Raw genomic sequence first — 13,788 nt, 5'->3', positions numbered from 1 at the left:
ACTCTTTTCACAAACAAAAATGCAGAGAGTACGCTCAGTTTGTGTTCTCCGGCGTTGTTCATTAAGCAGAAAGCATCTCTGTTTCGCGTGAGTTTTATTTTCAGGTCTACGCCATTCAGTAGTAGTTTGTCCTGAAAAAACAGGTCGGCGTGAATGTGACCCAGGAGCTCCAGTTTTCGGCTTTGCGTCGTGTATGATGCTCTTTTTCAGAACCCCTGATTGGGACCATCCAAAATTGTGGACTCGTGTTCCCCGGCTGTGTCTTTGTAAAAGAGCCCTGTTGAATACTGCGTCTTCAGCGTCTCTTCACTGTAGTTCAGGACCGACTCTATAAAGGCTCTGTAAGGATAGCAGTTGTTGCTCTGGCTGATCAATCGGTCTCCTACTGTGATGTCAACCTGGCTGAAGATGGCTGCGATGGGGTAGTTCACCAGGCTCACACGGGCTGCCGCATCAATGTCCCGACCGTCTGGTTCCGTTATTTTACAGGTCAAATAGAGCAGGGTGTTGTTTAAATCTAAATAATCTTCTCCGTTGCCTGCGACGTAGAACTCCAGAGGTGCGTTTTCCGTTAGGGCCGTGAGGGGTGGAACTTCTATGTAAAAACTTTTCTCGACGCTTGTTTGGGTAGGTGCTAATTGAAATATGTCCAGCTCCGACTTGGCGCATTCTGCAGACCCGCCGTGAACAAAAGCCATGTTTAAAATATGTCTCGTTTCGTGTCTCGATGATTGCTGTGTGTCACGCTCTTCTTGGTCGACCTGAAGCTTTTATGAGTTGCCTGTCTGCGCTTAGCCGTTCTTTTATCAGGTTTCGGCGGCCCCCGACGGTACGATGATGACGTCTGTCTTTTTCTCTTGACACCCCTGCGGATGTATGCTAGACCCGAACCTTCCTGCTGATGTGCAGCCACCTTTGACATGACCGCGCTTGTAACGTTGCCGACCACGTCTTTGGCGATGTTTTTAGCTGCCGATGCCATGTGTGGCTTAGCTATTTCAAACCCGCGTTTCAGAAAAGGCACGGCTTTTCTAAATAGCGCTCTGAAAATACCCCCGATACCAGCGCCGTACTGAACCGGCAGCCCTGAAAATCCTGGTAACCCATAACCAGCCTGTTGTTTGTAGTAGTGCGTATACAAAGAAGGATCCCCGTAGCTCTTGATGACCGTCATCCTTTTAGATGTTTGTCGCTTTCACGGGTCTGAAATGCAGCTTGACGATGACCTTTCCAAAAGCAAATGACACGTGTTCGTTTTGATCCGTCTTTATTTCAATAGCGATGTTGTTAAAATGGTCGATGCTCACCGGCACGTAATGGGGTTTGTCGTACAATACTGTGACGAATTCACCATCCACGCCTCTGAAGGGCACACAACGCAAAAGCGGTGCGTAGACGTCGCCTATTAACTGGTGTTCTATGATATCGGTGTATATATACATGGTGTTAAATCCGCCAGTCATATCGACGGGGTGCGGTGATTTTACACCCGCGACACCCGAATTGAAACCCAACATCCGCGCTAGGCGATTACCCACCTGCATAACAAACCGTTTATCACTAACAATCCTTACCGACCGGCTAATGGGGTTGTATTTAAGACTTACAGCCGTTAACTTGGATTTTTCAGCAGCCCGTTTCATTTCATGCAAGAGCTGCTCGATGTTGCCGTAGTACCCTCTCGGTAAGGTACAGGTCCAGATAGTCTTGAGCTCCTCGCTGATGAACAGAAAAACTTCGTCTTCATCAAACGTGTTTAGCGTATGCGGATAGTGCAGCTCGACCAGGCCCACTTCCCAGCTCCCGTCCAGGTCAATCGCCTTTGCCAGATGCTCTGTGAAGCACGTGTTAGTGTTCTTTGGAAACATCTTTGAGGATGAATTACTAGCCAGCGTCACATAGAAGCCATTGGGGTTCATTTTTCACGACCTCTATATGTCTCTGACCTCAGAAGCCTTCACCCAACTATTGAATTTATCGCTCCAGCCGCGCCACTTTACCAAAAGCTGTTTGTTTTTGCCACGACCCCTGGCTGCTAAAATCTTTTGGATGCGGTAGACGTTCTCAACATCTGGGTTTATCTTCTGTAGCTCTTCTGCATAGAAGGAGCCCTTAATGTCGTCGCCTGCGTAGTCCTGCAGTTTGTAATAGGGTCTCAGAGCCGCGGACCGCTCTTTGACAATGAAAATTTCATCTGTGAAGGTCTGTTCATATCCCTTCTCAAACACACCCTTTATTTTGGACACCCGCACGCGATCACCCACATTAAATGAAAACTTTGACGGTTTTCTCTTAAAGTGCTCGTCATAGACCGTTCTCCACACCTCAAGGGCGTTGTCGGGCGTAACAGAAGCCGGGGTTCGTTTAATAGTCGTGTGGTAACTATGGTTATAAGCGTAAATAAGATCTGAAAGGACGTCGATATAACGAAAGGTGTTTTTGTGTGTCAGGTACCTCCACATTTTTGTTTTAATAGTTCTGTTAAACCTCTCGACCACACTAGCCTTCACATCACTGGCCGTAACGAAATGTTCAATATTCTCACGTTTGAGAAAATTTTGGAAGGTCCTGTTAAGAAATTCTTTACCCTCGTCCGTTTGTAGCTTTTTAGGAGCACGCCCCTCTTGCAGTATATTTCGGAAGGCGCCTGTCACGGCCCCACCAGTCTTGGTTTTCAACGGCACGGCCCACGCGTATTTAGACAGTATGTCTATACACATTAAGATGTAACAGAAACCGTCGTTGAACTCGCGGTGTTCTCTCATGTCCTCCAAGTCGGCCTGCCACTGCCAGTCCATTTCGGACACCAGCGTCCTGTTTCTCTTAAAACGTACGCGCGCCGGCTTGTGCAGCGTATAAGCAGCCTGGCCGGACAACCACTCGACCACCCGGCCGCGGCTGACGCCGCTCACACCCCGGGATCTCGCGGCCCGCACCAGACTCTCCGCGCCGCCGTAACTGCCCGATTTCCCAGGGTTATAATAGAGCGCACTCAACCCCGCGGCAGACATGGTCCCCTTCCAAACCAATACACACGTGCACACACCTAAAGCGTGGCATGCGCCGTCTGGTGGCTTTGGGACCCTGTGGCGTCGGGCCGACCGCCCGGGGGGGGTGGAGGCGGGGAGTTCCGATCCACAACATTGGCTCCTGAGGGGGCGGGACAGCCAACCACCGCGGACGACCATTGGCCTGAAAAGGGGGCGTGGTACCTGTCAAAAGTTTGACGAAAGGTGTCGCTTTATACTACTACTCCCAGCTAACCTCACACTGGTGCTTCTGTCTCCTCACCTGGGGTGTTGACTTTTTACTGGTGCTTTCTATGATGCCTCCCAGTACACACTTTCATTTAAGAGTAATTGCTGCATAATTTCAGTTGTTGTAAATGTTTATAAGTCTTCCATTCCCTTTTAAGTTAAAATGTCTGAAATGCAGTTAACTTAAATATGCTGTGTAGTATACCAGGTTTATTGTATTTGCAATGAATTTGGCTGCTTACATTTAGTACATCTCTCTTAATGTAACAGTTGATGCCTTTAAAAGGGGTACAAAAGTGTGGGACTGAGTTAGTGCAAGTACGGCTACAGATAAAGCCATTTCATACTGTAAGGATTCAGACTGCATTGCAAAGGATAGTACTATTTTTGTAACTCACTATTTGTGAAATTTATGTAATTAGTTGGTGTGAAATTGTTATAGCTGTAGTAGTTTTAAATTACAAAGTAGGCCAATATCAGGAATATAATAGTTTATGTAAAAAGGAGTTGTCAGAATTGTATGGAGTTGTGTAGAGGTTGCAGTTTGGGAAAGAGAACTGATAGCCATGGTGGCAGTACAATGGGTTAAATTCAGTTAAAATAAACGGTCCAGAAAATGTAATTGTTATACAGTTTTAAACTGTAATTAGATTGTTGGGCTAGTGAGGTTTAGTTAATAGATGGTTTGATCTGTCTCTGTAATAGATCTAATGTCATGGATGGTACAATGAGTGATAACTGCCAGCTAGGAGGTACAAATCTATTTACAATGGTTTAACCATACAGCTCACTGCACCGATGAAGACTGGATGGGATGCCAGTCCATTCTTCAGTCTCATTGTGCCAGAATGCAATTAGCCTACCTGCATGCTCCTGGACTGTGGCAGAAAACCCCACATCCTGGAAGAAACCCACAAGCAATTGGGTAGAAATCTATATGAGCACTCCAAAACTGGATCTGAACTAGTTTTCATAAATACAATGTAATGTGTAGAAAAATAAACTGGTGACACAAGTACCATGTGTACAGAGTGTTTATTTTTATGAGCACTGGGTGGACGAGTCCTTGGAAACCACAATGATGTCCTGGAGTGGAGCAAGAATGTGCACATTGACTTTAGCAATGGTATGTATCACTCATAGGGTACATAAAAATAGACTGGTTTAACATGAGTAATTATCATGTTAAACTTTTGGGTTGCTAGTTGTTTCACAGCAGCCTTTTATTCATCATTTGTAAAATAACTCAGGGTGTTCAGCTCAAGGATTTGCCATGTAGTGTTTTCCAGACCATCACGGCAGTTGTGACATGTCTCCCGTTCTTGCCTCCAAAGTCCTCCAGATTAACAAACAATAGGTATGTGAATCTTATTTTGAAGGGGGTGAGAGGAAATGATGTGAATAGGTCAGATCCAGATCCAGCTTCTTAAAGTTCAACTGCTTGTAGACGTACTCAAATTGAAGAAAACGGTGACATACTAAGTTCTGAAAGATTTTAAAAGAAACTTTCTTTTAAAAGAAAGCCCTAACCCTAACCTAGAGGTTAAAGTGTGTACTGGTTCAGTCCAGCACAGAATTTAAGGACCTTTAAAATTATAATCTAGTCCATTTCATTAGTTAAACTCCAGTTTTTCACGTATCTTATCTTGTTTTTCTTATAACCTTTGAAATTAATTACATTATAATAATTGCTTACACTTATATAGTGCTTTCCTGGACACTCCACTCAAAGAGCTTTACAGGCAATGGGGACTCCCCTCCACCACCACCAATGTGCAGCCTCACCTGCATGATGCAAACAGCCATAGTGAGTCAGAACTCACACAACACACCAGCTCTCTGTGGGGAAGAGAACAGAGTGATGAAGCCAGTTCAGAGATGGGGATTATTAGGAATCCATGATCAGTAAGGGCCAATGGGAAATTAGACTAGGACACCAGGGTTATACACCTATTCTTTTTTAAGAAATGCCTTGGGATTTTTTATGACCACAGAGAGTCAGGGTCTCAGTTTTACATTTCATCTGAAGGACAGTGCCTTTTTACAGTGTAGTGTGCCCATCACTATACTGGGGTATTAGGACCCACATAGACTGAAAGGTGAGCGCCCCCTGCAAGCCCAAATAACAGCTCTTCCAGCAGCAACCTTAGTTTTTCCCAGGATGTCTCCCATTCAGGTATTGACCAGGCTCACATCTGCTTAGCTTTAGTGGGCTACCATCTGGGAGCTGCAGGGTGATATGGCTGCTGGCAAGATAATGAAATAGGTCCTCTTAATTAATATGGAGCTGTTTGGAAGTTTCCACAAATTAAAGTCAGTAGAAACTTTAACAAGTATGAGTAGGTTATTGCAAAAAAGGTAGTAGATTGGGTTATTAAATATCAAGCCAAGTTGAGAAAGCACTTTTCTCAACAAAAGTTTTGTAGTAGCAGCCAAGTGAATTAAATCTAAGCACTCCTTCTCTAAAATAAACTTTGTAAGAAAAAAACATGGGACTAACCAGCAAACCAAAAGTTTGTCCCAAAACAAGTAAGGAAATAGTACTCACCACTCACCAGTCTCCTCGGCTCCTGGACTGTTAAATGAAAACAGAGGCACAGGAAGTCTGCTCTTTTATCCTCTGAGCTGGGCTGGCTCCTCCCCCTCAGAATGTACCAAGTCCAGTGAGGGGTGAAACCTTCACAACTGACAGCTATAGTGGCTGGCTGAATTAAATCAACAGTTATACAAACTCCATATAATACATCTATTCATTTGAAGATGGATAATGAATTTCTTATTTTTGGGGTTAAATAAATTGTGACTGATTGAATCATAATTGGGATGCTATTCATTGATGATTATTGTTTGCACTTTTGAGCCTCTTTTTTGATCAAGAGATTTATACAGATGTAGGCATTCAAAGTGCATGTTTAAACCTGCTTAATATGGAATCTTAATATCGAATTTAAAAACAAAAGGGAAATTTTGGTAGCTGAGCATAAAATAACAGGAGCATAAATCTTTGAACATCATATATTATATTGATTTAGTAATATAAACATTATACTTGATGTCTAAGACTGATAGGGGTAGCTTAAATAAAAAGTACACAGAAGGATTGCACTTTACAAACATTTTATGCATCAAAGACTCACTTTCTGTGGTTAAGTTTTGATGTGCTCTTTCTGACTGTTAAGTTTAAAACATTATTAAGATTTAAATATTATGGGTTCTTTTAAAAAGCATATAATCTTTTCTATGAATCCTTGCATTATTCCAGTAAAATACATGTACTTTTTAGAATCCACTGAATGTGGTAAGATTACTTTACTAGCCATATACAATTTCTTGCATTAGGAATTTGTCTTTTTCACATAACTCCAACTTGCTCTCCATGCGATACAGAGAGGTCCGGGGCCATTATACAGCACCCCTGGAGCAATTGGCCTTGCTTAGGGGCTCAATAGAGAAAAAGTCCTCTGTTAGCTGTGGGATTTGAACCAGCAACCTTCCAGCCATAAGTGCAGATCCTTAGCCACAGAGCCACCACACTTTCCGCTAGGATTATGAAATGGAAATATGTAGTAAAAGAAATTAGTAATCACATTAATGGATCAGAATATTAAAGATTTGTGTAACTGATTGTATAACTGTAGTCTGTTTTCTTTGTAAAATTTTTTTTTGTGACTCATTCAGTCCTGATTACTTTTGGAACATATTGACCTGTCTGTTTCAGCAGAGGACCCAAGTACTCTGTTAGTGCAGTGGGTTTGACTGAGTGGTTCTCTCACCCCCCCCGGGAGATCTGGGTTCAATTCCTGCTTAGGGCTCAAGTTTTTTTTTCCTAATAAACAAAGTCTACTTTTTAAAAACATGAAATAGTAAATAGTATGTATAGTATATTAAGATTTTTATATAACTAGATAGTAAAAAAAAATCTTTAGGCATGAAAAACAGGTAGAGCATGCTACATTATGATGTGTGCTGTTGGGTGCTAGATAGCTCAATGAGTTAGCGTATTGTATTAATGAGCTCAAGGTTGTGGGTTCAATTCCTGCATGGGCCATGAAATCCCATTTTCCATGGGGTGGTGTGGTGGCTCTATGGCTAAGGATCTGAAACTGGCTGGTAGGTTGCTGGTTTGTATCCCACAGCTGGCACAGGAATCCTATTTCATTGGGCTCCTGATTGAGGCCCTTCACCCCAAATGCTCCAGGGGTACTGTATAAATGGCTGACCCTGCGGTCTGACCCCAAGCCTCTCTCTCCCTGTATGTGTGTCTCATACACGGGGTATGTGGAAAGACAAATTCCTAATACCATAAAGTTATATATGGCCAATAAAGTGTTATCTATTGTCCTTTACCTCTATAGGGACACAAAAAGTTTTAAAAGTTAAAACTCCAGATGTTTCCAAAACATCCATTTGTGATATTTTTGGCTGCTTAGTTACATGATTCCATATTAATATAATCAAGTGGTATTAATTCAGTACCATTATTTATAACAGCAAGTGGTGTTTACTATGTATTCTTTGAAAAGGATAAAAATAATTTCACATGTATATAAACTATATTGTGTTAGAAGCAGCATGTTTAAACTTTTGTATATCCCAATGTAAATCACCAATTTAAAGATTTTGATGCCTAAAAAGATGTATGAAGAAGGTGGAATACTGTTGTGTACATTATGTATATATTATGTTTTGTTTTTACTTTCTGCTATAAAATTATATCTTTGGATTTTCTTTTTGTCGATGTAAACCTGAAAGAGGCACATTATGTTCACACCCTACAGTATAATAATAAACTATTTGTATGTATCCAACTAAGCAATCTTGTTTTTATTCTATTTACTTACTTTTTAAGTACTTTAATATTTAACATGCTGTCATACACAGTATACAATTCAATTTCTATAATTGGCAAAAAATTGTTACTTACCTTTGACTTGTATTTAAAGTCAGGCATTTTGGTGACTGTCCAAATATTCCACAAAGAAGTGCAGTTCTACAACTGAGTGTTTGTAAAAAGTTGCAGCACCCAGCAGATGCTGAACCTTTTAAGTACTCCTGCATTATCACCCCTGCCTTCTGAATGGCTGGATCTGTAGATGGGCTGGCTAATACTTGTTAAGTCATCGGAATCAGGTGTGTTGCATTATGAACAATAGGGCTTTGCAAATTGACCATTTCGAGGACATGTGGGGATAGGTTCTTGATGAATTAGCCACACCTCTGAGTTAATGATCAGGGGTTTAATAACACAGCCTTGGAGACTAGTAGTCAGTCTACTGCTGGCTCCTGGATGGTAGGAGCTCCTGGCTTGTAGCTGTGTTAGCCCAAAGACTGCTATGGAAGGTGAGTGGTTTTGATGTGTTTGTTGGGTTTGGGTGGTAATTTGAAGAAGGTTGTAGGTTTTTGACGGTTGAAGTTTTTGAAGGTGTTTAGAATATTTTTGTACTGTGAGTTTGGGAAGGGTTTTTGTATGTGGTGGGTGGAAAGGTAGCATATTCAGTTGAAACTTGACTGTCTTCTAAAGACTGTCCAAATGTTCCACAAAGTAGTTCAGTCCCACAACTAAATGTTTGTAAAAAAATTGTTACCCAGCAGATCCTGAACTTCTAAGTACCCCCCACATTATTGCCCATGCATTTTGAATGGCTGGATCTGTAGATGAGCTGGCTAATACTTGTTTCACATTATAAACAATAGGGCTTTGCAAATTGCCCATTTTGAGGAAATGTTGGGATAGAGGTGTGGCTAATTCACCAGAACCTGAGTTAATGATGAGGGTTTTAAAAACGCAGCCTTGGGTCTAGTAGTCAGTCTGTTTCTGGTTCCTGTAAGGGTAGGAGGTCTTGGCTTGCAGCTTTGGTGGCCTGAAGACTGAGAAAGGTGGGTGTTTTTGATGCTTTTTTTTGGGGGGGGGATAATTTGAAGAAGGTTGAAGGGGTTTAGAATATTTGTGCAATATGGGTTTGGGAAGGTTTGTGGTATGTGTTGAGTTGAAAGGTAGTATAATCAGTTTAAACTAGATTTTTTTCTGAAGATATGGAAGAAAAGTTACTTTAGTTTATTTTAATGTGTTCTGAAATCTGATGTTTATGCTTGTGAGGGTTATGTTCTTTGAATTTAAATGTTTTCAGCCATGGGTTGTCTTCTATAAGGTCACCTTTGTAAATGGGTTTTCCAAAGGGTGGTAGGATTTCAAAGGATTTAAACCTGTTTGGACCTGAATTTGTTAATTTTCATTGGTTTTTGTAAGCATTCAAGGCTATAGGTCATTACAGTCTTGGATGATTGTTTTCAAAAAGGTGGCAGGTAAGAGAATGTGAATTGAGTTGGCAAGTAGGTAGTATTTTAGACCCGGTTCAATGTTTAGGCAAGCGTTGAGTTGGGGAAATTGAGATTTGTGGTGTGCAACTCCTTTTTCTTGTATACCTAAACTCAGTTTTGATGGGAAGTTGACATTTGGAATAATTACACAATCTTTTTTCCTTTTTAGATGAGAGAAGGAGTTGAAGGGTTAGGGACTAATTTAGTCAAGTGTTTTGTTATGTGTGGTATTTAAAGCTTATTGAATTGTGAATGTTGTACTGGAGGTTCAGTATGTTGCTGCTGGTGTATTTGTAGATCTAATGTTTAAGTGACTGGAATATTGAAAGAGTCAATTTTGACTTTGTGGCTTTTGGAATGGTGATGGAAATAAAATGGGTGCCAATGTGAAGTTTGTGTGTTACACATGATGCTCTACTTGGGCAACTTAAAAGGATAGTATGAATAGTATTGATGTGAAAGTGAAGAGGAGCTTCAGGTTGGCTGCACTGAGCTTTTTGGATAATGATGAATGTGGTGTTTTTTTTAATGGTTAGGAGTTATCCTTTTTTTGTGAAGTTTTATGCTTAAATATGAGTATTTTGAAACATGCTTAGATGTTTATGGCTGTTTTGAGGTTTCAGTTTTGTCATTTTAGCTGATGTAGAAATTAGTCTATTTTGCTTTTTTAATATGGATGTTTTTGGTAACATTGTTTAGATTTAGTACTCTGAAGTTGTGGAGTAAGGTATGCTGATTTACAGTGAGGGTGGTTGTGAATGATGAGGCTGTGTTGGATTCAGAGAAGAGTTGGAGCTTCACTTATTTTCAATGGCTATAATGTCATTGGTTCTAGTAGATATTGAAGATGTTCAGTTATGATTTGGCTGAATGATATCTGAAGTAACTTTGTTTTGAACTATTGTTTTCCTGGTGGTAAGCTCTTTGGCTAATTGCAACATTCACACCTTTTTTTGGATGTGTTTAATGATACCCTTATTACACTAACAATTTCTGTTGATGGTTGTTATGGTTTGTTATTAGGTGAATGTGCTGGTTATGTTCTTTTTGACTTTTGGAATTAAGTCAATGTCTTAATTAACAATGTGAATAGCCTGTTTTGGTTGTATGTTATGTTGAAACTCTGCAATTTTCATGTTTTGGAATTTCTATTGCTTTGTATTGTATTTTTTTAGAGTCATGCAATACAATGTAGAACTGAAATTGGAGCATTTATTTGCTCTATGATTGTGGAGGCAGTTTGTTTTTTTTCTTGATGGAAGTGTGGACAATTACATTTGTTTAGCAAGGGGTATTGTGCAGGTGTTAGTTTTGGGGGTCGGTTTGTTTTGAATTGTACAGATGCAGCCATTCAAAACGAGCGGGGTACATTGCGGTACAATGCGGTGGGCGTGTTGCATCAAAACGCGTAATTTCGTGTCTAACTGCAATTTACCGTATGCAAATTAGATTGTTAATAGTATCCGGAATCACCTTGTAAAACCACCAGGTGGAGCTCATAAAGCTTAACCTTGCATGTCCAGCATTTGAGCTGTCACCAGAAATCTCCAGTTTTGAATCCTGATCACTGCTGAGGGACAATCTTTATTCAATTAAGAATTTAAGTTGTATACTCTTTAGACTTTTAAATTTAAACTGTTTTACAGCATGTTAATCATACAACATTAAAAAGGGTATATTTGATGAAAGCAAGATTGCTCAGTTGGACAAAAGCACACAACCTACCTTTATCATAAATATTTTATGCATCAGTCTTTACTGAAGATAGTATTAATGAATGCAGTTTTTTCTTTTTTCGCTGGGCCTTTTTTTCCAGTTCTATTCTATTCGCGGCATGCTACTCCTGACTTCCGTGCCTGTGAGCGGGTCATTCTGTGTTATGCCGTCCCGACATACACTTCTGAATACCTGGCTTTCCCCGGGTAGTCTCACCTGCCATCAGTGATTGAATGTTGAGCTGACTTTCCTATTCTTATTGCCGGATATCACTCCGGACATCCGTGTCTGTGAGCAGGCTTCTTGCCTGGCTCTCCTTGGGTTGTTCATTCCGATATCAGTGATAGAATGTTGAACATGTTTTACCCAGTCTGTGTTTTTTTTTTCTTGGTGTTGATTTTTCACTTCCTGGTTTCCCCTTCTTTATAGTCTCCCAGATTTATTTCTGTTGTGGTTTGTGCTTGTGTTGCCTTTTTTTTTGGGTAAGTCTCCGGAGCTCTACCTGACCCCCCCCCCCCCTTCCTCTACCCAATAAAGTTTTAATACCCTGGAGGAGGGGGCAGCTCTCAGCTGTGGACTCCTGGGGGTTTCCTTTCAGTTAAATTAGGTTTTTCTCTCCCCCAAGTGCTGTGCAGCTCACTTATTTGTATGGGCATTAGGAGCCACCCACGAAGGGGGGTGTACTGTCTTACACTCCTACTGTCTTGTACCTAGTTTCCTGTGCTTTGCTCTCCTTCCGGTGTCTCTCTCTGGGGCTATATATTTCTGGGTCACTTATTCTCCTTCCCTCAGCATTGATGTTCAGATGTCTTGAGACCTGCCTAGCACCAGGTCGCTGCTCTGTCCGTGGCCTGAGGGCATAGGTGTCACGCCTAGTACACCTACAGGGCGCTCTTCTTTCCTCATGTTCCTAGTTCCCTGTGATTATTCTTGTCTTGTTGTGTAACCTATTTATTTCCTGCTTCTGCTCTGCTACTCACTCAGCATTGACGTTTGGATGTCCTGCAATCTGCCTAGCACCAGGTTGCCCCACCTGTTGCATGTTTTGCCTTTGTCCCGGGCTCCCATGCCCTCTGGTCTCACTGGCTCCGGGCTCCCACAACCTCTGGTCTGGGCTTCCATGCCCTTATGTGTTAATTGTTCCCCTGTTCCGTCAGGGTTTATTTTTGTTGTTTGTCATTTTTTTTTGTCTGTTCTGTCTTTTGTGTTGCTCCTCAAGAGCCCAGGGCGGCCCCCCCTTCCTCTACTCAATAAAGGTTTATACCCCGGAGGAGGGGGTAGCTCTCAGCCGTGGACTCCCGGAGGTTTCCTTTCAGTTGAATGAGGTTTTTCCTCCCCCCCAGTGCTGTGCAGCTCTTTTTTTTGGGCGTTAGGAGCCACCCTTGAAGTGGGGGGTACTGTCACGCCCAGTACACCTAGAGGGCGCTCTACTTTCCTCCTGTTCCTAGTTCCCTGTGATTATTCTTGTCTTGTGTAACCTATTTATTTTCTGCTCTGCTACTCGCTCAGCATTGACATTTGGATGTCCTGAAACCTGCCTAGCACCAGGTCTCCCCACGTCCGCTACCTGAGGGCATAGGTTTCTATACGGCATTCCCTGAACAGCTGAGCCCAGGCTAACCCCCATCTCACCGCTATGCATAGGGTCTTTTTCCGCTCTCCTGCCAGTCCACAGTTTGTCCCTTCCGACATTGTGACAATGGGTTTCTATATGGCACTCCAGAGCTCTTTGCACTGCTGAGCCCGGGCTAACTCCCTGTTCCGCAGCTTCACAAGGGGTCTTTTTCCGCTCTCCTGCCATTCCATGGTTCGTCCCTTCTGACATCGTGACACCCAGTGTGTGAGATACTGCCATTTTGATCTGTGCTTCATCTTTGATCTGAGCTTTAATACAGAACTTCTCTAATATAACTATCAAATAGTATTAATTGCGACTTTTTTTGTATAAATGACACTTTTCTAAAAGTTAATTAAATAAAAATGATTACATTGGCATGCCTGTAGCTTTTTCACGAAACCTGTGTGTACAAAGTACATTGTGACTGTTTTCACAGCCTTCACTGGCATTTTTAAGCCATTGTTTTTACCATGCTCGATTATTCTTCTGTTCATCTCTTTGGAAGGGAAATGCAGAAAGCCTTCAAACCAAATGCATTTTAAAGACCACGACTTGTGAAAGTGTTCACAGCCTCCACATAAAACTATCGGTGAGCTAATTCTTTTTTTAAAACCTCTGGTTTTTCATCAATGCATAATTATGCACTAACTGGACCCCGGGGAGACCGCTGTGTACACACGTTCACAACGCGAGAAATACTGCTCAGTACGGCTTTGTGTGGAAAAACTCCTATATCTCCATAGGAAGCAGAACAGCGCAGCCTCCAATTACCCAGACTGTAAGCACTGGAATTAAGCTTTGTTTGATTTCTGAAACCCTTTATTTATGTCCTGTTTCCATTCAGGTAAGGGTCAACTATATACACAATACTGCTGACGG

The sequence above is a fragment of the Atractosteus spatula genome, chromosome 7 (genome assembly GCF_055471065.1).
Source record: "Atractosteus spatula isolate fAtrSpa1 chromosome 7, fAtrSpa1.hap1, whole genome shotgun sequence".
In the NCBI taxonomy this organism is placed as follows: domain Eukaryota; kingdom Metazoa; phylum Chordata; class Actinopteri; order Semionotiformes; family Lepisosteidae; genus Atractosteus; species Atractosteus spatula.
The sequence above is the reverse complement of the archived record's forward strand: the minus strand, read 5'-3'. Positions refer to the sequence as shown.